The sequence below is a fragment of the Meleagris gallopavo genome, chromosome 20, assembly GCF_905368555.1.
Source record: "Meleagris gallopavo chromosome 20, MGAL_WU_HG_1.1, whole genome shotgun sequence".
Taxonomy (NCBI): Eukaryota; Metazoa; Chordata; class Aves; order Galliformes; family Phasianidae; genus Meleagris; species Meleagris gallopavo.
Window position 1 is genome coordinate 2,251,402 of NC_139423.1, and position 21,981 is coordinate 2,273,382.

The following is a 21,981-nucleotide window of genomic DNA, read 5'->3' on the forward strand; positions in this document are numbered from 1 at the left end:
AATGTTTCCCTTTTGCAGCTCATCTGGGTTTAAACCAATTGGATTATATTTTTTTCATCTCCGTAATGTTCTGAATTATTCTCTACTTTCTGGCCTCTCCTGAATTTCCTCCTTCTCCCTCCGTGTTTCAATCCATGGTGGCAGCAATAAGCGATGCTTTCAGAAATGGGATGTGACGGCTGCTGAGTCCCATTGCCAGGCAGGAGGACAAACTGGGGCTTGCAGGGCTGGGCTGCAAAGAGAGGAGAGAGGAAGCCCCTCTTCTTGTGTTTGGTGCTTTCTGAGTTGTCTTGTAAAGTGGTTTTAGTACCCACATGCAAATCTGGAAGGCCAATGATGCAAATAAATGCATTGGGGGCTTTCAAGATTTTGGCTGAAAGTGGATTTTGGGTCTTCAACAAGTTCACCAAAGCAGAAAGTGCAGATCCCTGAGGTTTAGAGCCACAAAGAGAAAGGTTCCACGTGCCTGCTGGTTTTCCATGCATTGTGAGAGGGTGGAAAAGCAATATATTTTAAACCCATCCCATGCACCCTTTTGCTAAGGAGGGTTTCTGGGCAGTGGAGATGGTGATGTGAACAACTCCCCCATCTTCCCCCAAAGAGGATCAATCCCTGAATTGTAATGAAGAAATGAGTTTGCCTTCCAGTCCTCCCCATGGAAGACAGCTGTCAATGGCAGAGTCAGACGGGGGGGTTGGAAATGGAAGCATCATCAATTGGATGTGCTGGGGAAGCTATTGCAGTGATCTGAGAGTTGTCTGTCTGATTCACACATTGGGTGAGGTAAAGTGCCTGAAAATCTTTTGACAGAAAAATGTGCTTAAGAAACAAAGGTTTTTAATGGAATGGAATATGGTTTTGGTATTTTTGTTTGTTTGTTTTCTTTTTCCTCCTCATGTAGAAGACTGGGAGCAGAAGAGATAATAAGCACAATATGTTTTCTCCTTAAATGTATCAGACCTAGTTTTTTCAGTCCTAAATGTGAGCCTGTATGTTTATACATACATAGTCTTGTGGGGGTTTTTTTAGCTGCCCTCTGCGACAGGTCAGAGCTTCTACTCCTGAAGGACCCTCGTTCACTTTGCCTTTCCTTGTCAGATCACTTTGTTGGCTGCTGCTCAGCAGGAGTAATGTTGGTTTAGCTTTGTTACCAGGTGCTTCCGAAGCATACAGGCTGCATTTCAGGTCCTCAGGTCTATGTAGGCATCCTGGGCTCTGTTTGGTCCTTTCATGCCAAATCAGGCTGATGTGGGACCCTGGAACCTCTTGAAATCTCCAAGAAAGCCCCATTTCCTTCAGTGGGCTTCGACCAGGCGCTTGAAGAAGCTGCCTGACTCGGATGCTCCGGGGTGAATGCAATTAGTTTGGACGTTGTTGCTCCTTGCACGTTCTCCCTTAGGGATCTGAAAGATGCAGCTGTTGTGTTAATGAGCAGAAGAGATGCATTTTTCAGCACGAACAAGACAATTAGTGGGGTCTGTGGCAGATCAGCAGTAAGTATTTCCAGACCTGCAGGGGTGCCCTAATTCAATCTTCACTCTGCCCCTGCAGCCCAAAGGATCTGGACGTAGTAATGTTGTACTGTGGGTCCTTCCCTAAAGGATATCATTATTTAATAGAAAAATAACATCAGATGTCCGATTGGAGAAGTTTGGGCCTCTTTATTTATATCTAAAAATCAATGTATGCATGAGGATATTGATGGATTTGGAAGCCAGAAAGTCTTAAAGGTAAATTCCTTTCACTTCTGCTAATGAAATCCCGTCCTCCTAATTAAAGTTATCTGGAAAGATCCCCAGGTGATAAAATGTGTGTGATGTTGCTCCGTTTGTACTGATTTACAGCATTTGAATGTTGGGCCCAGCTTGCTTTTTTTTTTTACTTGTTGATACTTGGCTGTTGTAGATACCCAACAGTGAAGAGAGATACAAACCCTTGAGCTCTGAACTTCTCCAACATCTCAGTGTTGGGATGAGATGTCTTGGTTGACAAGAGCAGGGCTGTGTTTAGGGCTGAAAGTGCCACTGAAAGGTGATGATGCTCAGTGGTGGAGAAGCTTAGAGACAATCCATCAAGCCTTTATGTCACTGCAGATGTTGGACAAGTCAGTCCCAGGAATCTGTAACACCAGGCACAACCTTCACAAAGTTACATATTTTGGAAGGGCACTGCTACCTCTTCATGCCTTCTGTTGGCATCAGTGTCACTGATTATTCCTTTTTGAGTGGCATCTTAGTGCTAAAAGCAGAAACTAGTCACGCTGGGAAGACATGCTCAGCCCTTCTGTAGCTTGGTAATGTGCACACAGCATTGGTACCTCCAGTCTTCCATCTGGAAGTTTCATTGTGCAGGGAAGTAATTTGTCTCTCTTGAAGCTGATGGCCAACAGGTGAGTTTTTTCTTGGACACGAACCACAGAAGACTGGGTAGAGCCTCAGGAGAGCACTTCTGCCTGGAAAAAAAAAAAAAAAAAAAAAAGTTATAGGCAACATGTCCAAGTTTTAGGATGAAATTTAATGTTACAGAGGAGAAGAGCTGCAATTCTCATGATTTCTGGTTTGCATCTTGAGCAAGCGTGTGCCACTGAGCCCCTTAATCCCCAAAAGAATGGACACTTGCAAAGCAGGAGAAAGCAAGAGGGAGGAACACAATGAAACAAGGTAGGTGGGATTTTGGTGAAAGAAAATGCAGCCCGAGGAGAGGCTTTGAGTCCAGGCTGTGAGGGCAGGCTGCAAGAACAGAATGAATCGACAGAGAAGCATTCAAAGTTTGGAGAAGCAAGTTACAGTCAATAGGTTATTGTCATAAGTGTTTTTGCTGGGATTCACACATGTGGTTAGCATTGGCTGGCGGGGCTGCCTCAGCAACACAGAGCTCCTCACTTGGGCTTTGATCCTCCAGGCAGCTGCACACGTGCCCCAGGGGTACCTGCTGCAGAGAGGGTTGAGCCCTGTGCTGGCACTGCCATGCCAGCTCCAGCAGAGACCTAGGAATGGCTGGGGCTGAAGAATCTCACAGAAATCTGCAGAAGCTAATGATGTGTAAGAACAAAGAGTCAATTTCTGAGGAATTCCCGTTGTCTAAATGCTCACCAGCTTTCTGTGAGTTCCAGCAATTTCAGGAAATATCCATTAGAGACTGTCTGCATTCATTATTTTTACCTCTGTTGGGGTAGGACACTGGTACATCAGCTCCTGCGGTGTTTGTGCAGGGCTGAGCCATCCCTGTGCCCATCAGGAGCCTGACATGCAAAACACCTCTTCTGCAAAGTCTGCCCAGGGAGGTGTGGGGTCACCGTCCCTAGAGGTGTTCAAAACCATGGAGATGTGGCACTGAGGGATGTGGTCAGTGGGCACAGTAGAGGAGGGCTGGGGTTGGACTCCATGATCTTAGCGGTCTTTTCCAACCTTTATGATTCATTATTTTATCATTCTATGATTCTAATTTTCTCTCCTGAACTCTCAGCTTCAGGTGAGAGTTCCCTGTGCACTCTTCTTCCTCTGCAGAGATGGGAGTAGAAGAAAGCATGGGAAAAGCAATGAGAAGGAACGTTGTGTGAGTGTGGGAAGTGCTGCCAATTAGGGAATTTGGTGCTGCAAAATCTGTGTTGTGCTGACTGATTTTTACTTCTTTGCTGGAAATCTATCTGGATACTTGCCCAAAGTGTTGGGCAGCCCTCAAGTGCCCTGTTGGACACAAGCCCTTTTTGTTTGGTTTCCCACCAAGCTTTTTCTGTGTCTTAGCCAAATCTTGGGTCTTAGATTGAAAAAGACAGCAAAATACAAGAGTTCTGTATCCCATGTCTTCAATGCAGGCAGATTGATCTGCTACCATCAGGTGCTTTTGTTGCTATGTTGTTTTTTTTCTCCCCACTTTTTTGAGTGATGAGCAGCTGCAAGGAGCATGGCAGCACTAAAGACTTTCAAATGGAAAGCACTCTTCCTTTGTTAAGAGTTTTGGAAACCACTGACAATAGTGTTCTCCCTTGTAATGTATGTCAGGGAGGCTGGATGTCTGGAGATGGAAAGATTTTCCTGTTACATGAAGACAAGCAGGGGAATGAGATACTAGCAATGGCTTTACCAGGAGAAAGCCAGCAAAAGCTCAGCTTTCAGGCTGGATGTTAGGAAGCTCTTCTTCTCAGAAAGAGTGGAAATGCATTGGTACAGGCTGCCCATGGCGGTGGGGTCACTGTCCCCAGAGTGTTAAAGGAACAGGTAGGTGTGGTACTCAGGGATGTGGCTAGTGGGCAGGTACGTAGATGGTTGGACTTGATGATCTTTGAGATCTTTTTCAGCCTTAATGACTCAGTGATTCATTAGACACCAGAAATTTCACAGGAGAACTCGTCCTTGGTGACATAAGTCCACTGTGATTGGCTTCTCCACCCAGGGAGCTATTCCTTCATGTCACATACTTAATTACATTTACTCTGACAAGGAAAAAATATCTCTGAGATGAATTATCCTGTTGCAGCAGTGCTCAGGGCTGTTGTTTCTCTGAACCTGGATCATTTTCCAGTCAATCTGCCACGCCGTGGGAGCTGTTTCATTGGCACTGAGCAAACTGTGCATTTCAGGGGCAGTCCTGGGCATTGGGGAAAGAATTTTGCTATCAATTGGAAGAAATACAGGTTGGAGAGGGATCACACAGTTTGCATGCAGTGAGTGCTTTGGAAGCCTGTCTTGTAATCTGTATTGGCTCTGCAGAAGGTCACGACAGTTTGTAGCACTTGAAAAGGCTTTCAAAATCCCTCAGCAAAATGGAGGATGCAAGTTTGAGGGCTGTGTTGCTGCATTACAGAGAAATCAGTGATCAGGCAGAGCACAGAAAGCACATGGAAACCCTGAGAACGCGTTGGTGCCACAGCTGCGCTGAGCAGCCTCCAGAAGCCAGCAGCCCCGTGACACGGTGTCAGAGCTGTTCCCGTCTTTGTGATGGATGGATGCAGCGTTCACCATCCAGATAACCGCTCCCATCACCGTTTTCTTGTTCTGGAAGCTGCTTTATTTCCTGCAGCATGAAAGACGATCAGATAGAGCGCAGGAACGCTGAGCCAGGCAGGGAGCGATGATGAATGGCCGTGCAGCTGAAGGATGGCCAGACCTTGACCTGCTTCTTCCTTTTTTTCTCAAGTTTCTGCTGGGATAGATGGGAATCCCTCTGGGCCGTGCAGCAGCGAGAGCTGGTTGCTGGAATAAGGGCTGGGCAGAGCACTGGCACAGGGGGTTGTTTCTTGTGTTCGAGGCAATGCCGGTTTATGCAGATGGGGTTTTTGCTATGAAGTACCTCTCCTGTACACTAATCCTACTAAAGCAAGGCCCTTTGAGAGGTACAGCATGGAGAAAAGGATTGCACATCAGAAATTATGTCGTGGTTAGCATGCATGCAAATGAAGCTCTGAGCTTTCTGTTGGCTGGCTGGCTGAAGGTGTGTTTGAAGGCTGCCTGCTTCTGATTTACCATTGGGCTTCCTGCAGAACAAATGAAAGCTAAATGAGAGTGCTGGAAGTGCTCATGGAGAATCCAGGCTGTGTAATTGGCTTTCACACTGATTCTGCACCGCCACAGCAGCCAAACTTGCTGACATCTTTCAGTGACTTCAGGGCTAAACAACGTTGTCCCTGTGGTTCTTTTTATACAAATAATTACCCATGACCCATCCAGAACTGCATGAATCTAGGGATACCAGAGCTTTTTGCAAATACTGATGAACAAAGTGCAATTTCCCCATCTCCGAGCACTGGGCAGCCATTTCTCTAATGGACATTTTGAAAGTCCTGCCTGTTGCTACCAGGGTTGGGCGGGAGATGGCTTTTTTTTCCTACAAAAGTTTCCAAGGATTTGCAAAGGACTTCAGTTCCAAATGGGCATCTAATATTCAAATCCTTGAACGCTCAGAAAAACCTCATCCCTATAAACTCATCAAAATAAACTATTTAAACTTTTATTTTTGCGTAGTGATTTGCTGTAAAACCACCTGAAATGTCTGAGATTAACTTGTGTTAAGTGAAGCACTCCACAACTCAAAAATATCAAAGCAGCCTTTTTCTTAAATGCTGCCTGGCTTGCTGCAACTGGCACCGATTAGAAAAATTTGCATTTTTGATGAATGAGCATTTAGGGGATGGGGAAAAAAGTGCATCTCAGGTCATCAGCAGGCATTAGAACAAGCTGGAGCTCATCTGTCCGAGCAGGTGGTTACGTGGAACAGCAGAGCAACAGGGAGATGCCCCAGCTCCCACAGCCCTGGTAAACAAGCAGAGCAACACTTCTGGGCTGTCTTCTCTGCCTGTGCAAGGAAAATGTCTGTGCTGCAGAATCTGCCATCAGCCAAAACACTCAGACCACTGACCTGGCTGCTATACCTGCTGCAGGAGCTGGAAGGAAATCCCAGGCAGCAGCGAGCAGCTGAGCTGGCAGAGTGGTGTGGGACATGGGAAATGGTGGATGTGTGCTGTAGGGGGGTGAGGGCATCCTGTCCTCATCCCACATGGTCCTTCTGCTGTGTGGAACCCTCTGGGTTATTTTGTTATCATAGAATCATGGGATGGTTTGGGTTGGAAGGGATCTTTAACAACATCTAGTTCCAACCTCTGCTATAAGCAGGGACATCTCCCTCTAGACCAGGTTGCTCACAGCCCCATCCAGCCTGGCCTTGAACACCTCCAAGGAGGGGGCATCCACAGCCTCACTGGACAATCTGTTCCACTGTTTCACCACCCTCACAGTAAAGAATTTCTTCCTAATATCTAGTGTAAGCCCCTAAGTCTTCCAGTTTAAAGCTATTTCCCCTCATCCTGTTGCTGCATGCCCTTATAAAAGTCCCTTGCATCTTTATAGGAAAGCAACATTGATCATCCCTGTGTAGTTCTGTATCTGTGTGTAACTGGGAGGATGCTGAGAAGAGGCATGTGGCTGCTTTAGCTGTATTATGAATCTTTTGTACACAACTAGTCAACTGGTCTAGTGGCATAACTGGAGACAACTGATCTAGAGGGAGGAATCCTTGCATATAGCAGGGGGTTGGAAATAGGTGATCTTAAGGGTCCCTTCCAACCCAAACCATTCTATAATTCTAGGACTATGAGATACCAGCTCAGCCTCCTGGCACACAGTGGCCCTGGTTTGTCTCCATCTGCACTCCAGGTCAGACACAGCATGGAGATGGGGCTGCAGGAAGGAGGTTCACCCTTGCCTGGCAGCAACAAGTTTCAGAGGAACCAACAGCAACTGCATTTCTTCTGGAGGAAAGAGGTATGTCCATTCTGTTCAAGATAAATGCACACCTTTCCAAGCTAAACATCCAGCATAGAAGTCCGGAAGCCCTCAGGTGATGCAAAAGCCCATCAATGGGGATGCTCAGCTTGAGGAAGATTGTGGCTCACAGCCACCTCCTCCTCTACCACCCCATCTCATACTCCACATCCCTCAGGCTCCGGTGCAGTTGTAGGACAAAAGACCTTTCTTCAACATCTGGGAGCAATCAGAGAAAAATCAGTGAATGTGGTGGGGAGAAGTGACAGTAAGAAATGGAGCAAGGAGAGGCAGAGCACAGGTGAGGACTCCACCTCCCAGCAACTGCAGGAGAAATAACACTAAGGAAAACAACCTTATAATAAGGCGTAACAGATTTGATGCAAAGACACAGTGCTCCCACTTTTCAGACAGCTGTTTCTCTTGCAATTATTTTTCTGCCAGCAACTCAAGGTCCGTGGGGTGCATCTATCGCTCCCGTCTATGTGCCAAGCTTGCATTAACTCCGGGAAGCCGTGCGTGTGTGTCGGGAGGAGAACAGATCCCTTTCTGTTCTCAGGAAGGCTTTGCATGTGAATTATGAGCCCGGAGAAGGAGCCCGGAATACCGAAATGCCAAATGGAGGCATGGCCAGAGAGTGAAAGGACAAGGTGAAATCCACCAGCCTTCAGCATTAATTACTGCAATGGCAGAGCTGACACAAAGTGATGGGAGCTTGCTGTGGCCGTCCCAGCCAGTTTCAGGTGCAAAGGTGGATTTGTTCGTGGCTCAGGGTTTTCGTCTCTGTGCTGACAGGGTGATAAGTCAGTCCTGTAAAGAAGCAAATTATCACCGCCTTCTTAGCATTAATTTCCCTCCCCAACAGACACCGTAGAAAAATGAATGCTTTCTTCTCAAGGCCTCAGTGTGGCGAATTTCCCATGGCAGGCCATGAGTTACAGCTTTATCTCCAAAGACATACTGTAAATAGCACGTCAGGATCCTAATTCATTAAATAAATCTAATGATGCCTCCAATCCATAACACACAGCATTGTCAACACCCCTCCTAGAAATCACATTGGTGCTTTCCCCTCTTTCAAGACATACACTGAGCGCATGGCATAGGCAGATATGATTACCCATACCTCCCCACCTTTATGTATAAAGCAAAGGGTGTATGTGCAAGCATCCAAGAGTGTGGGGAGGTCTAGGATTGTAGAATTATAGAATCATAGGATCGCAGAACCATAGAATCATAGAATGGCTTGGGTTGGAAGGGACCCCAAGGATCATGAAGTTCCAACACCCCTGCCACAGGCACGGCCACCAATCTCCAGATCCGGTACTAGGCCATGTTGCCCATCCAACCTGGTCTTGAAATTTCCAGATGGTGGTTTGTGGGTATACATCTCTCCTGTCACCCCAGAGAGTCTCTGTGCCCCAACTCTGTCAATGGGCACAATTTCTCATGCCAGCTGATCACCGTGTGCCCTGATCCCACGGAGAGGATGCTGCAGAGAAATGGGCCCTTGGAAGCACTGTGAAGCCCAGATGACTTGCTTCAAGCTCCATCCTTTTTGTGAGAGGGTGCTGTATTGCCCCATCATCCTAGCTGGGATCCTTCCTACTTAAAAGCTCATCTGCTGTACGTGGCCACCTGTGTGCACTGGCTGCTTTCCCCCAGCCTTTGCACTGTGCAATGCTAGGCCACAGCGGTGATAAATTCTATCCACCAGCAACCTCGAGTTGGGAACCATTTCATCCCCAGCTCCATGGAGGGGCCAAAGTGGAGGGTTTGGGGAACTGCATCCCTCTGCTCAGAGCCCACATGAGGATTCTGTGCCCTTGAGAGAGAAACTCCCACTGCCACAGAGCTCCTCTGACCCCATGGGACACCGTGGGGTAACAGCGGATCCTTGTGCTCACAAGAGAGGTGTTTGAGAGATTTAATTATGCAAGGAAATGCTGATCTGTTCACAAATGTAATCATTAATCCTGAAATATCTCCCGATGTGTTTCCTCCTGCTCTAACTCATGCTGAAAGGGGGGAATTTTGTGAAGATTGTTTTCGGTTCTGGCAAGATAACATTTCCTCTTTGTCTTTTCCTCTTTGATTAATGTAAAAGAGCAAAAAGAAAATTAATTTGCCACTGGATTGATTTAGTGGATGTTTCACTACGGAGCGCATTTTTATTGCCCCCCGACAGGGCACATTGCAGGGTTTCCTGATTTACTGCTGTTTGAGGCATTTGCAGCTTGATAGGACCTCCACTTCACTTATTTATTAATGTATGTATTTGGGGTAGGGGAAAAGGGTCGGAAGGAAAGAAAAAGCCTCGGAAAGATCCTTTGTGTTCCTGGTTTTCCTGGTCTGGGTTCAAGCACCATTTGAGGCTGAACCCATTCCTATTGGGCATACAATGACACACCAGGTCCTTTTGTCCCCCAGGGGCTGTAGCTGCCTTCCCCTTGGTGCTGGGATGGAGCTGAGGCGCTGAGCCAGCCCCTTCCCAGCCACATCCACCCCTGATGAACTTCATAATTGGCTTCTGTAATAGAGCACTTAATCCAGATAAACGCTCTTACTAATTACAAGAGGAAGTTTGGTCGGGGCTGTTTGCCTACTGCTGTGCCTGTGCCCTGGGAACTGGTACCCACCAGCCCCATTTCTGACCACAGCCTGGGCTTCAATTAGCCCTGGCGATTCCAGATGAAAACAATAATCCATTTTTCTCATTAAAAGATGAAAGAGAAGAGGGGGAGATGAGGAGAGCCTCCCCCCACAGCTTATTTGTATTTTTTTCTTTCCGTATTTTATTTTTTTTTGTATTACATAAACACCGAGTGATAATTTTGCACTGCGGAGAAGCCGCTCCTCTTTCACGGCCTCTGATTAGGAAAGACAATGGGATTAGTTCAGACTGACTTGAGAGGCCTTGGCGACTCCTTTGCTGGCTAAATTGCGGACGAGGGTGGATAATGGGAGATTGATTAGGGTTAATAGACTTATTTTTACAGGTCAGGCCGCACAGCACTCTGGGTTGTGGTGCTCCAAAACATATTATTGTGAGCCATAAATCACGCGCCTTGGAGGGACTTCAGGGCTCCCTCCCTCCAAATTGTTGCTGAACAATTGACTTTTGTCTCCCTGTTGCTGGTGCTACCGCTGCTGCCCTCTGTCTTTTGGCAGGGCCTGATCCTGGGGGCTCAGCACCACCTCCAGCATGGCCAGGAACCTGCAGAGCTGTGGGTTGGAGCCTTGGCACCATGCAGGATCTGGCCCTGTAAATGCTGGTACAGGACAAGTGGGGTAAAGTGGGTGAAGTGCATTTTGTGAATGTTATGCTTGGGTCTGAATGGGAAACTTAAGGCCAGCTCTGAGGGGCTCCCAGTCTTGCTTGCTCCCATTTCTGGGGTTATTGAATGTGTTCCAGCAGCTGCAATAAGTGCATGGTGCTGTCGGGCTCCACTGGGACAAGCCCAGCCAAGGGGAAGTTTCCAAAGCTGTGCAGAGGAGGGCAGTGAATTCCCACAAAGCTTTCAGGCTGTTTTGGCTCAAAATGTGACTCAGAGGCGGCACATGAAGAGACAGCACTGCTTATAACCCCATAGGTGCACTGCTGGCATTTCAACACTGGGTCAGTGCTAAGTGCATATATTGGATGTTGCAGACGTTTTGTCTTGGTTCAGAGAAACCTAAAAGAATTGCACTCTGAGAAGTGGGGAATATAGGAAGAGCTCTTTCTGTGCAATGCATGGCAGTGTTCCTTACCAGCAAGGCTCTGTTCTGTCTTGCACCAGGAGAGACCCCCACTGCCATGCTGGAGCTCCATGCTCTGCTCATGTGAACCCTTCAGGTATCACTGCGCCTCCATCCCAAAGCACAGAATCAAAGAATCATAGAATGGCCTGAATTGAAAGGGACCACAATGATCATTTAGTTTCAACACCCCTGCTATGTGCAGGGTGACCAACCACTAGACCAGGCTGCCCAGAGCCACAAAAAAATGGGGTATCTGATTTTCTGTGATCATCTGTGATATATTGTTCCACTGCAATCAAAACTACAACAAACTGCAATGAAACCCATCTCTGGACTAGTGCTACAGCACTGGTGGTGATCACTGTGAGCAGTGCCATTGATGCCAGTAGTGCACTAAGGACCGGAGCTGGAGTTTTACTGCTGGCATCACTATCTAAAGGAAAGGGCCCTGTTTAGTTTTCCTGAGGAAAGAGCTGTTGTTTTTTTTTTTAATTATTACTTTTGAACTTTGGAAAGCACTGCAGCTCTGTATGGAAATGGCAATCAGCCTGTGTTGGCATGGATCAGGTATCCTGCACTTGCAAGGGCTGGAAAGCAAAAGCAGGCAGAAACCAAATGTAATTGCTGTAACCAGATGGGGATGCCCTGACCTGGGCTGTGGGATCTTTGCTCTCTCTGCAGTTATAACAGATGCATTGCTGGCTTGAAGCACCCTTTGTCCAAAGATGACGAAGTTCTCCAGACAGCTGTCTGTCTCTCTAATGGATGTGTGCACTGTGAATGTGAGTCAGCAGGAGGTTCGGTGACTTGGCGTCATCTGCTTGGTCAGCGGCAAAAATCTCAGGGTTCAAAGCTCCTCAGCTCCCTGGATGGCTGCAGGCAACATAGAGAACCTCAGCGGTGCAGATGTGTGAGAGTGAAGGAATTCCCAGTCTCATCCCTAAACTTGGGCACAGCTTGCATCATCAAATATTGGTCATCTCTGCAGAAGCGTTTGCTGCATTGCACTTTGCAGCATCAGATGTCTCTGTCCTGACAACATGCAAATATCTAACCAGCAGGAACTGCTCCTGTGCACGTACATTCCACACATGGAACAAAAGCAGATCTTAGCCCAGTACTGCACTGTGCATTGGGCAATGCTGGGGTAATGCATGGGAGGAGTGAATTAAGCTGATGGTGGAGCTGCTGCAGGGCTGGGCAGCCACTGTGGGTTCTACAGCCAGGAATGCACAGGGTATGCACATCTCGACCCTGGCTGCTGATGGATGAGGCCACTGGGAGCAGCCTATAGGGCAGGGGTCCCCTTTACTCTCTGGGTTTGGGGGCTGCAAATGCTCTGCACCGCTGGGCAAAGGCAGAGCCACCAGCAAGTGTACCTCTGAGTGCTCCTGATGATTCTCGTTTCCAAAAGGAGTCTTACAAGTACCATTTCCTTCTCATGAACGTTTGCAAAATTGAACCAAATGACCCCCAGTGCTGCTGGAGTATGGTTGTATTTCTTGATGCAAATCAAAGACTGCAAATAATTTTTGGCAGTCTTGTCCTGGCTTATAGTACTAAAGTAACCACAGAATGTAGGTGAAGATGATGACAACTTTATAAAAACAACCAAATGTAGGCAGATCCAGCATGTATAACTCATGTTATGCCTTCACTACAAAAGGAGAGGTGTCTTTACGTGGGGAAGATTAACTGGAGATACCCACGTTGGTGGGTTGTGATAAGATAGCATTACCTGGCTGTGACTGGCTGGGTTTGTCTTGACCAGGTGTATCTAGGTGAAATCTGTAATTCTTTGTCTAGACAATGACCTCACAACAAGAGAATGAACTTTAATAAGCTGTTTTGATGGAAAGAAACCTTTTGAGCAACGGAGACAAAGCCGGAGCACTTATGAGCAACCCTACAATAACAAACCTGTGTGTGCATAAATGGAGCTGATAGGGGAGGTGACGGCAGAAGCGAGAGGATTTCATTTCAAAGCACCAAGCAGCTATTGCAGATAACAGGGTCAGAGGCAAAATCTCCCCCTCCTGACCCGGCGTTCACTTAGAGGACAGGGTGCATGTCTGTGTGCCAGCCCTGCTCACCATGTCCCTGAGAAGTGCTGTGTGGGGCAATGAAGGAGGATATACAAGCCATGTGGCCATGCCTTTACAGAGTTGCCTGAAGAAAAGGGAGCCTTCCTTCCCCAGCTGTCTGCTGCTGAGCCCGAGGGGTTATCTGTCATGGCACCAAAGCCCTGGCTGCGTTATGTGATGCTCAGCATTACACAGAGGCAGGATGCATAATCCAGCTTTCACAGCCCAGCTGAAAACCACCTCTGCTGAGTGTGAATAGCACCTAGCAAAGAAAACCAGTCCTCCAGGAACATCAGTTCCCTTTTCTTTTGTGCAAGAAAGCATCAAACATTGCAAGTTCAATACAGTTTCAGCTCTTCATTTTCCACCATAATGAGGTTCAGGTTGATAAAATCAGTCTTGTTTGGATGAAATACAAGTAGTGCTTGATAACATCTCAGTGAGACTGATAACATATGATGTCGGTGTTCCAGAACTGACCTTCCCTGCGTGCAGACTTAACTTTATAGAGACAGATCAAGTCGCAGCCTCTGGTCAGAACATCTTGGTCAGAACATGGTGCTGTAGGTCTCTGCAGATGGGTGTTGTCTGGCAGAGTTGTTCAGCTGCCTGTGAGCATCCTGTGCAAAGCACCCCTGCACTGGGAGGCTCAGAGCAGTGCTCAGGGTGAGGGGTAAAGCCTGGGGAGCTGTGCGCTCTCTGAGGACAGCTGCCAAGAAAATGCAAAGAATAAGCAAATCTAAGAAGTAAACATCCCGTGTGATTAGCTGTGCTTTGCATATGGATGAGAAGCTACACTGAGGCCATTCTGCTCTGGAAATGGCTATCTGTGTTGTTTTTGTGCTGCTGGTCTGGAGGAGACCAACCTGGAAGTGGTAATTCACAGAACATGTCCTGTCTGCCTGAGTGGCTTTTGCTTCAGAGGGTTTCCATTGTATTAAAGGGGCTTTGGGGGATCCTGAGGTCACTGCCCTGCAAAGGGGCAGCAGTGAGGGCAAAAAGGAAGAGAGAAGACCCAGAGACACCCCGATGCTGGGCACGCTCCCAGGGGATGTCCTTGGAAAATGAATGGAAGGGCTCAAGGTTTCCCATTTATTTCTGAATCACTATAAAGCTCTCGTGCCAAAAGCTGCACATGGGATATCCACTGGGGGGACCTTCTGCTCCTCTTCAAAGAGATCATTAAATACATTTCAGCTTTTGTGTAGGCTGTTGTGTGGACTCAGATCATTCATCAAAGATGACTTTTGATCAAACTCCCCTTGGGAGGAACATCTCGGTAGTAGGCTTGAACAAGGGAGGGACGAAAGAAAGACAAGCTGAGAGAGTAATAACACACTGAGGCACTGTCCTTCATTAATATCTTCAATAAACAAACACATACATCTGAATATTACTTTCTCTTACACACCCACTGTTATCACTTAACTATATTCCACATGAAAGCACACTTGTCATAAGCCATTTCAACTCCCATTCCAAGTTAATATATTAGCACTCATTTCATTTGCATTTTAATGGTGAGACTACACTTTTCAAATAAATGACTGCACTTTATCAAAGGATTACTTCATTTTGACTGTAATGCCTCTCTGCCATGTGGGAATCAGGGAGTGAGGTTGAAACAAGCCCAGCTAAGCAGACCTGCTGGCTTCAAAAACAGCAGGCCCAATCTTTACAATTCCATCTTTGGAAGGAGAAAAATAGTAGCATAGAAACGTGCTGGCTGCTTCCCTTTGTACTGAAGGGAGATGCTGATTATGTAATTTCAGTCCATCATTTTGTTACATGCATAGGCTCCTCTTCTCCAGGGAGCATCGTTAAGGATTACCGATGGCCTGAAATGAACCCCCAAATAGCAGCTCCTGGAGTTTCCATCCCTCCAGGCTTTGAATCTGCACTGTGTCTTAGGCCCCGTTCTCCTGCAGACCAGAGCAGTCTCCTAAGGAGATGAGTGGGATCCAGCATCCCTCACTCAGAGGAGGGAGCAATATGTTGGCCACAGTATTCAGCTGGCAGCTTACAGGAGCTAAAAACCCAGGATCTGTGGATCCAAAGTCTACCCTTTACTGTAGAGGTAGAAAGATGCACAAGGCTGCATGTGGCATGCTAAATCTTCACAGAGCAAAGCAAGTGAAAACAGGAATGCAAAATGCATTCTTCGAAGAGCAAGAAGCTCTGTAACACTGCCCGTCCTGCCTGGAGCAGCTCTGACTTCCCAGCTTCCTGAGGGAGCCAAGCAGAAAGCACTGGGATGCTTCAAGGATTGACTCCTGGCTTGTCCTGGCAGGACACATCTCCTGGTCTCATCATAGGGACTGCAGACCCTTTCACAGAACCTGCTTGGCTCCACCAGGTGCAGGAGCTGGGAGGAGATAAAGAAGGAAGCAGCAGCTTTGGAAGGGCTTGGGGGATGGAGGAAGGAGTGCTGTGGCAGCTCTGTGGGAAAGCTGCTCAGAGTGCCTGTGGGTGGTCCTGGCAGAGAGCTGAGCATCTCAGGAGGTATGGACATGGGGAGATTTGCTTGAGGATGAGGAGAGGAACCCGTGAGATGAGAGGCAGTGTGCTCTAAAGGGCTTTTCTGGCTGGTTTGTTCATTGGAAGTCCTTCTCCCTTCGTGTGAGTGTTTGGAGGTGCTGCTCTGCTGATAAGCTGAACACCTGGCTGGCTGAGAGCTCCTTATAGGGAACTGTGGTACGGAATTATTGCGTGGGCTTAGTGCTCACTGTATAATGAAAGGTTGTGTAAGGAGAGTTCTCTAGCAGAAAGAAAAAAACCCACCACCAGATTTTAAATTCACTCCTCTCTTATGGTTTTTAAGTCCTTTAATTAGCTCCTCTCGGTTACAGAAGCGCTGTGGTTCATAATGCCCCAGTGGCTATGTAGGCAATCAAATAGTCCTTAAACATCAGTAAGTTTTATTTTAAAACTTAAGTCAGTGTTTAGCTTGAATTGGTATAAAAGTGAGCTGTCAGCTTCCATTTGTCAATGGGAATACTGTTGTGGCAAATGCTATTAAAAAAAGCATGTGAATTAAATTCTGCATTAAATGGAGTTAGGGTAATGTACTGATCTAGAGACATTATTTTCAGTCTGGGCAGCAATAATGAAGGATGCTGGGAAGTTCTAATGCAAGAAGTGTTAGTGGGGATAATAGAATTCTCTAGTAGATCTATTTTTATCCTGTTATAAATTAGCATGTTATATTGACAATCTAAACCATGGGATGTCATGGAAAAACATCCCCACTGCTTGTTTACAGCAGGGAAAAACCTGAGGGTCTTCCAAACTGGTTATTAATTAGAAATGTTTTATTTCATCAGGGATTTACATACTGTCAAAGCTTCTCAAGCCTTGGAAATGAGAAACTGTGGATGGCAGCAGTGGATTCTTCTGGAAGTCCTGCAGGGTTGGCTGCATGGTCCCTGGCTGGCAGAGGTGAGCAGCTTTCCTCCTTGTATGCTGTGGTTGCACCCTGTGAGCTGAAGATGCTCTGTGTTGGTGGCCAGTGTGTTGTGATAGGAGTGAGCTGTAGAAGAAACTGTGGATACTGAGGAACAGATGCTCACACTGCATACCCTCAGGGCTTTTGATGTCTCTAGCCTGGTGTTGGGGATTGGTCCTCACTAGCACTTGAGGCATGTTAGATAGAATCATGGAGTCATTAAGGATGGAAAAGATCTCCAAGATTAATTAGCCCAACCATCCACCTACCACCATTACTGCCCATTAAAACATGGCCTTAAATACCACATCTCCACCATTCTTGGACACCTCCAGGGACGGTGACTGCACCAGCTCCCTGGGCAGCCTGTTTTAATACATCACCGCTCCTTCTGAGAAGAAATTATTCTTAATATCCAAACCTGGACCTCCCCTGGTGAAACTTGCCATCACTTCTCACCCTATCACTGTTACCTGGGAGCAGAGACCAACGCCCACCTCACCACAGTGTCCTGTCAGGGAGCTGTAGAGAGCAATAAGGTCACCTCTGAGCCTCCTCTTCTCCAGATTGACCCATCCCAGTTTCCTCATCTGCTGCCTGTAAGACTTGTGCTGCCTACATACATCTTCTGTTTGGGATCCTGTCTTTATGGGTGCCTCCATGTCCAGGATGTGTCTCCAATCTTTATGTAGGCATCTGTCCCTTCTGTGCCAAGGAAGAGATGAGGACAGCCCAGTCCTGGTGCAACAGGCTGGCTGTGCTGCCACTGGGAAGAGTTGTGATAAACTGGCTGATGGATTGCCATGAGGGCTCTGCACACAGCAATAGGCTTCGCTGGCAGGTCTGCTGAAAACTGGGCTTCCCTGAAGAGTGAAGGAAGGTGGGATGGAGCCCATAGGAAAACAGGGAGATGACAGTAGGTCACTGTCCTGCTGCCAACTCCAGGTAAGGTAGGAGAAGACCCGATGGAAACAGTTGGGTCTCTCTTGTTCTGCTGGCAGTGGAGTGCCTCTCGTTTGGCTGTGGGACATCAGTACCCTGGAGGTGATCTCTGCACTGCTGGTAGCCTGGTGCTGGCCGGCCTCCAGCCAACATCACAGACTTAACCTGTTACTCATCAGCATTTTAATTGTTACAGTTCTTACCACACGCCTCAACTATTTCACAAACGTTGTCTCTAAATCCCTTGAACATGTTTAAAATAATTCCTCAGGCATGCATGGACAGGGCTGCCTGCATTCCTCTTCGGTTATACATAATGCTGCTGAAGCTTGGGATGGCTACGACTGAATGTATTTATACCACAAAATCTCTTCTGCACTGCCTGGGATTTGAGTCATGTAATTCATGTGAGCTCCCCAAAAGGCTGAAGCACCCAGCAGGGCTTAGTGGCTGCTCCTGGGGTTTGTAGCAGGAGGTTCTTTGCAATGTGCTGCACCTACACATGTATCTCAAAGTAGTGGTAGGCACGAATAGCTCTTGGAGTATGACTTGAGAAAAATCCCTTTGATGTGATGCTTTGCACGTATTCAGGAACCTGTTCTCTCTCTTGCTGGGGACTGTGGCAGATGCTGATGTGTCCCCTCCTCTGCCCTGCTTGATTGATGAAAGCTACACCTCCCCAGGGGCTCCCAGCATGGTCCTGGTTCTCAGGGCTCGCTCCTGATTTGCTCAGCTGGTGTCTTCACATGGCGACAGATGGCCTTTGTGCTCTGACCCTCTTCCTTCTCTGACCAAGAGAAGTGGTTTCCAAGTGCCATTCATTTTCCTCTGAGCTTGACAGTAGAGAGCAAACACCCCAGAGAGGAGGTTTTTCCCCACCTTGTTTTGGGATGTTTTGGAAAAAACGAGCATCCTGTGATATCAAAATCAGCAAGTCTTGGCTCCAAAACCCCAGGAGCATCATAGCAGACATACTTTCTGCTGTATTCCACTTCCACTGCCCTTGGCATCTGCCGTGCTTGGCAGCCAGGGTAAGAGGGGCTGCACCTCTGAGATAGTTTATCATTTCCCCTGAGGAGAAGTCTGGGGTCAGGGCATGTCCCACCAACATGGGAGAAGTTCCAGCTGAGCCTACTTGTGGCATCATGCTGACCTAGAGTGGTAAATGATGGTATGTAGGTCCTGAGGAAGCTTGTTGCTTGTTGGGTGTCTTCTGGTTGCATGTGGTCTAAGGGAGAACTCCAGGGACCAGTAACGACACAGCAAGGCACAACATGTGCTGAAGGACAAAATGAGGAGGTTATAGCTCTTAGCTGGGCTATAACATGTCCATCAGCTGGTCTCGGGAAAATGGCAGTGTGCCCCATTCAGGTGTAGAGCTGTGTTGTAGACAGGAAATGTGCAAAGACAATGCAGGAAACTATGACAGATGAAGAAGTTAAATTTAGTGTGGATTGAAGAGATACTGAGCAAATTGAGCTTAGCTAGGGCTCACTAGGAGTGGTGTCTTCAGTCAGCTCTGTACAAGGCCAGGTGTCTGCAGGTAGCAGTCTTACTGCAACCCTAAGTGAGGGCAGCTGCTATCTGCAGGGCAGCATCTGTATCATGTAACTCTTTGCTCTTCTGTTTGCTGGGCATATATAAAATCTATATATAAAATATATAAAATATAAAAATAAAATAAAAATATAAAAATAAAGCAGCTTTTATTTTTTGAAATTGCTGGATCCCAGATTTGCATGTCAAAGGAACGGTAGGAACTGGAGCTCAAAGAGCTTTCAAGAGGTCATCTGGTCCAGCCCAAAATGCATACAGGATCAGCTCCATCTCTGTCAGCCTAAGAGACTTTTGTGTCATTTATTCTTTCTGAGTTTCAGTGGTGGGAGCTTCAAGGTTCCTTTGGGAGCTGTGCAGCTGAGCATTCTGACTTCCTCTCCTGGGTCCAGACAGTGTGATCCCCAATGGGTGGGAAGCTGTGCTGTGGCTGGGGAGCTGTGTGGGGCTGAGGGCTGCCCCTTGTGTGCCCCACGTGTGTGCCAATAGTGCTAATTCCTTGTAGAAGGGGCTGAAGAACAGCCCTGCCCTCCTAGGAGAACCTGAACCTGTATTGGGCACAGGAGCTGTGACAAATGCATTCAGTGCTGTGCAAGTGGGAAAGGGGGGATTTCCCCTAGTTTTCCATGTCTGCAGCTCCAAAAGGTGGAGGGAGCATCCTCATCCCAAGAGCAAGTCCCAGGGCAGCCTGCTGGTTGTAGGGTGTGCTGACAAGGCAGTTTGTAATGCAACGTACGCAGAGTAACATCTATTACATAGGATGAATATTTTTGACGAAGCCATCACCTGATGCAAAACTGAATGCCTTTGAGAGATCCAGGTGCATTCTCTTGTCAGAACTGGCTTATCCAGTGAGCCCATAATTATGCCAAAAATAAAAGACAGCCTTGATTTGACACCTTCACCAAAAGCAGGGTTTGCAGTGGCTTGCACTCGTTGCATGTTAGCCTGTAAATTCCTGGTAGTTTTTAATGTGCTATTCTAATGTGCTGGCATCACTGCTAATTGTGCTGTAGTTTTGCAGGTCACTCATTTTGCCCTTTTAAACATCAGAATTAAGATGCTGCAATCAAATCCCTTAGGACTTCTTGAAGACTTGGGAAACAGAAAATAAGTTTTAAGTCCAGAGGTCCTGATCTGTTGGGTTTGGGTTTTTTTTTTGAGAGGACTCTGGGGATCACTGCACAGATCTGATAGGGTTTGGTCGTGTGGTCTCTCTTTACCCTCTGTTACACAGCAACTAAAGCTAGATCACCCTAAGTGTGCTCCTGTCTGGCCATGAAGTATGTGACTCCATCCATGACCGTACTGTGGGAAAGAAAATGCAAAATGATGAGTGATTACACCCAAACTGTCAATAAAATAATAGCAAAAAACCATCATAGTTTCCCAGCCACTGAAATTCAGGCTACAGACAATAAAGCAAGACTGATGCCATGAACCTATTTCAAGCAAGGCTTTCCTCCTAATGCAGGAATTTAAGAAATGGTACCATACGATCGCTGCATTTCCATAGCAAAAGAGCTTACATTGAACGCGTTGCCTTATGGGGTCTCCTTGCATCCTTAATGCCTTGCCATTTGATAGTTTTGTGCTTTGCAGGACCCTGGAGATGAAAGAACCAATATTGCTGCGAAGGTTATTCCTAGCACAGGAGCAGTTAAGAATCTGTCTGCACACAAATGACGAATTATTGTAATCTGAACAAAGCATGGGGCAGTAAAGATCGCACCGGTTGGAAACTTTAAGGGGACTAGAGGCAGAAAGATGAAAAGATGAAGGAAAAAAATATTTTTAATGCTCCCAAATGCAGAAATGTGGCTAATTGGTATAAATGACAAACACCTAAGAAGGGGACTTGAATAACAGTTGCTAAGATTGGACTTCTCTGGTTAGTTACAGCACTGCTGGGATGCGCTTAGGGCAGCATTTGGATCCTGAAATAGTGCCCGATGCTCCTTCTGCTGTGAGATCAGAAGGAAAACATTCCTGTGTGGTGCATTTCTAATGTTTTCCTAATGCCGTTTTATCGCCTGGCTTCCAGCTTAAAGTATCACTTGAGTGCATGGTGGGGCAGAAGAACGCTGCTGCAGGAATTGGGTTTGTTGGATCGTGAGAGCACAGCGCTCCTTTCCGTCCTTAAAACCTCCCCGTGTCATTCTGCTCCCACGTCCTGAGGATGGCAGGATTTCACCTGAGGAATCTTTGAGCCACGGGTAGCAGAGTTTCAGGACAGGTGATGGTCTGACATCTCACAGCACACCCAGAGAACTCCCACCCCATGAAGCAGCCAGGCAGGAGCAGGTATATCTGCTTGTGGGAGCACCCAAAGTATTCTGGTGGAAAGGTTTTGGCCGTGGAAATTCAAGCCCAGCTTCCAAAGTTTGCTTTGTTTTGGTGTGAAATGTGGATTTGTGTTACAGTTTGCAGTAGGCTTGCTTGGTGCTTTGCCCACTATTAATCAAACCTTGCAGAGGCTGGCCTTGGTGCAAGCTTGGCAGCAGGACCCGTGCCTGGGCATGTTTACCTTGGCTTTGCATTTCATTGTGGACCTCTACTTGTGGGCAGTAAATCAAATGCATGATAAGTTTACGGAGGATCTGGACTGCGTCTAATAGATGCCATTACACTGCTTGTTCAAAGCTGCGTGTGTGACAAGGTCAGCTCATAAAAATAGCATAAATTTCATATTTTCTTGACTCCCACAGAGGACTGCGGGAGGGAGAGATGTAGGGATTGCTGCAGTGCGTGGAGCATAGTGATCTCTGCAGTTCATCCATAATCCATCAGAAATCTGTCAGCTTTCCAAAGTTACTGTTTTTTAAGCTGCAAACTTAACGGTCACCTCTGTCCTGATGGTACAGCACGCTCCACATCCCCTTAATGGGAACTCTGGGCCCTGGTGTTGTTCAGTGGCTCAGAACCACTGCCGGGCTGAGGTGCAGCACCTTCTGCT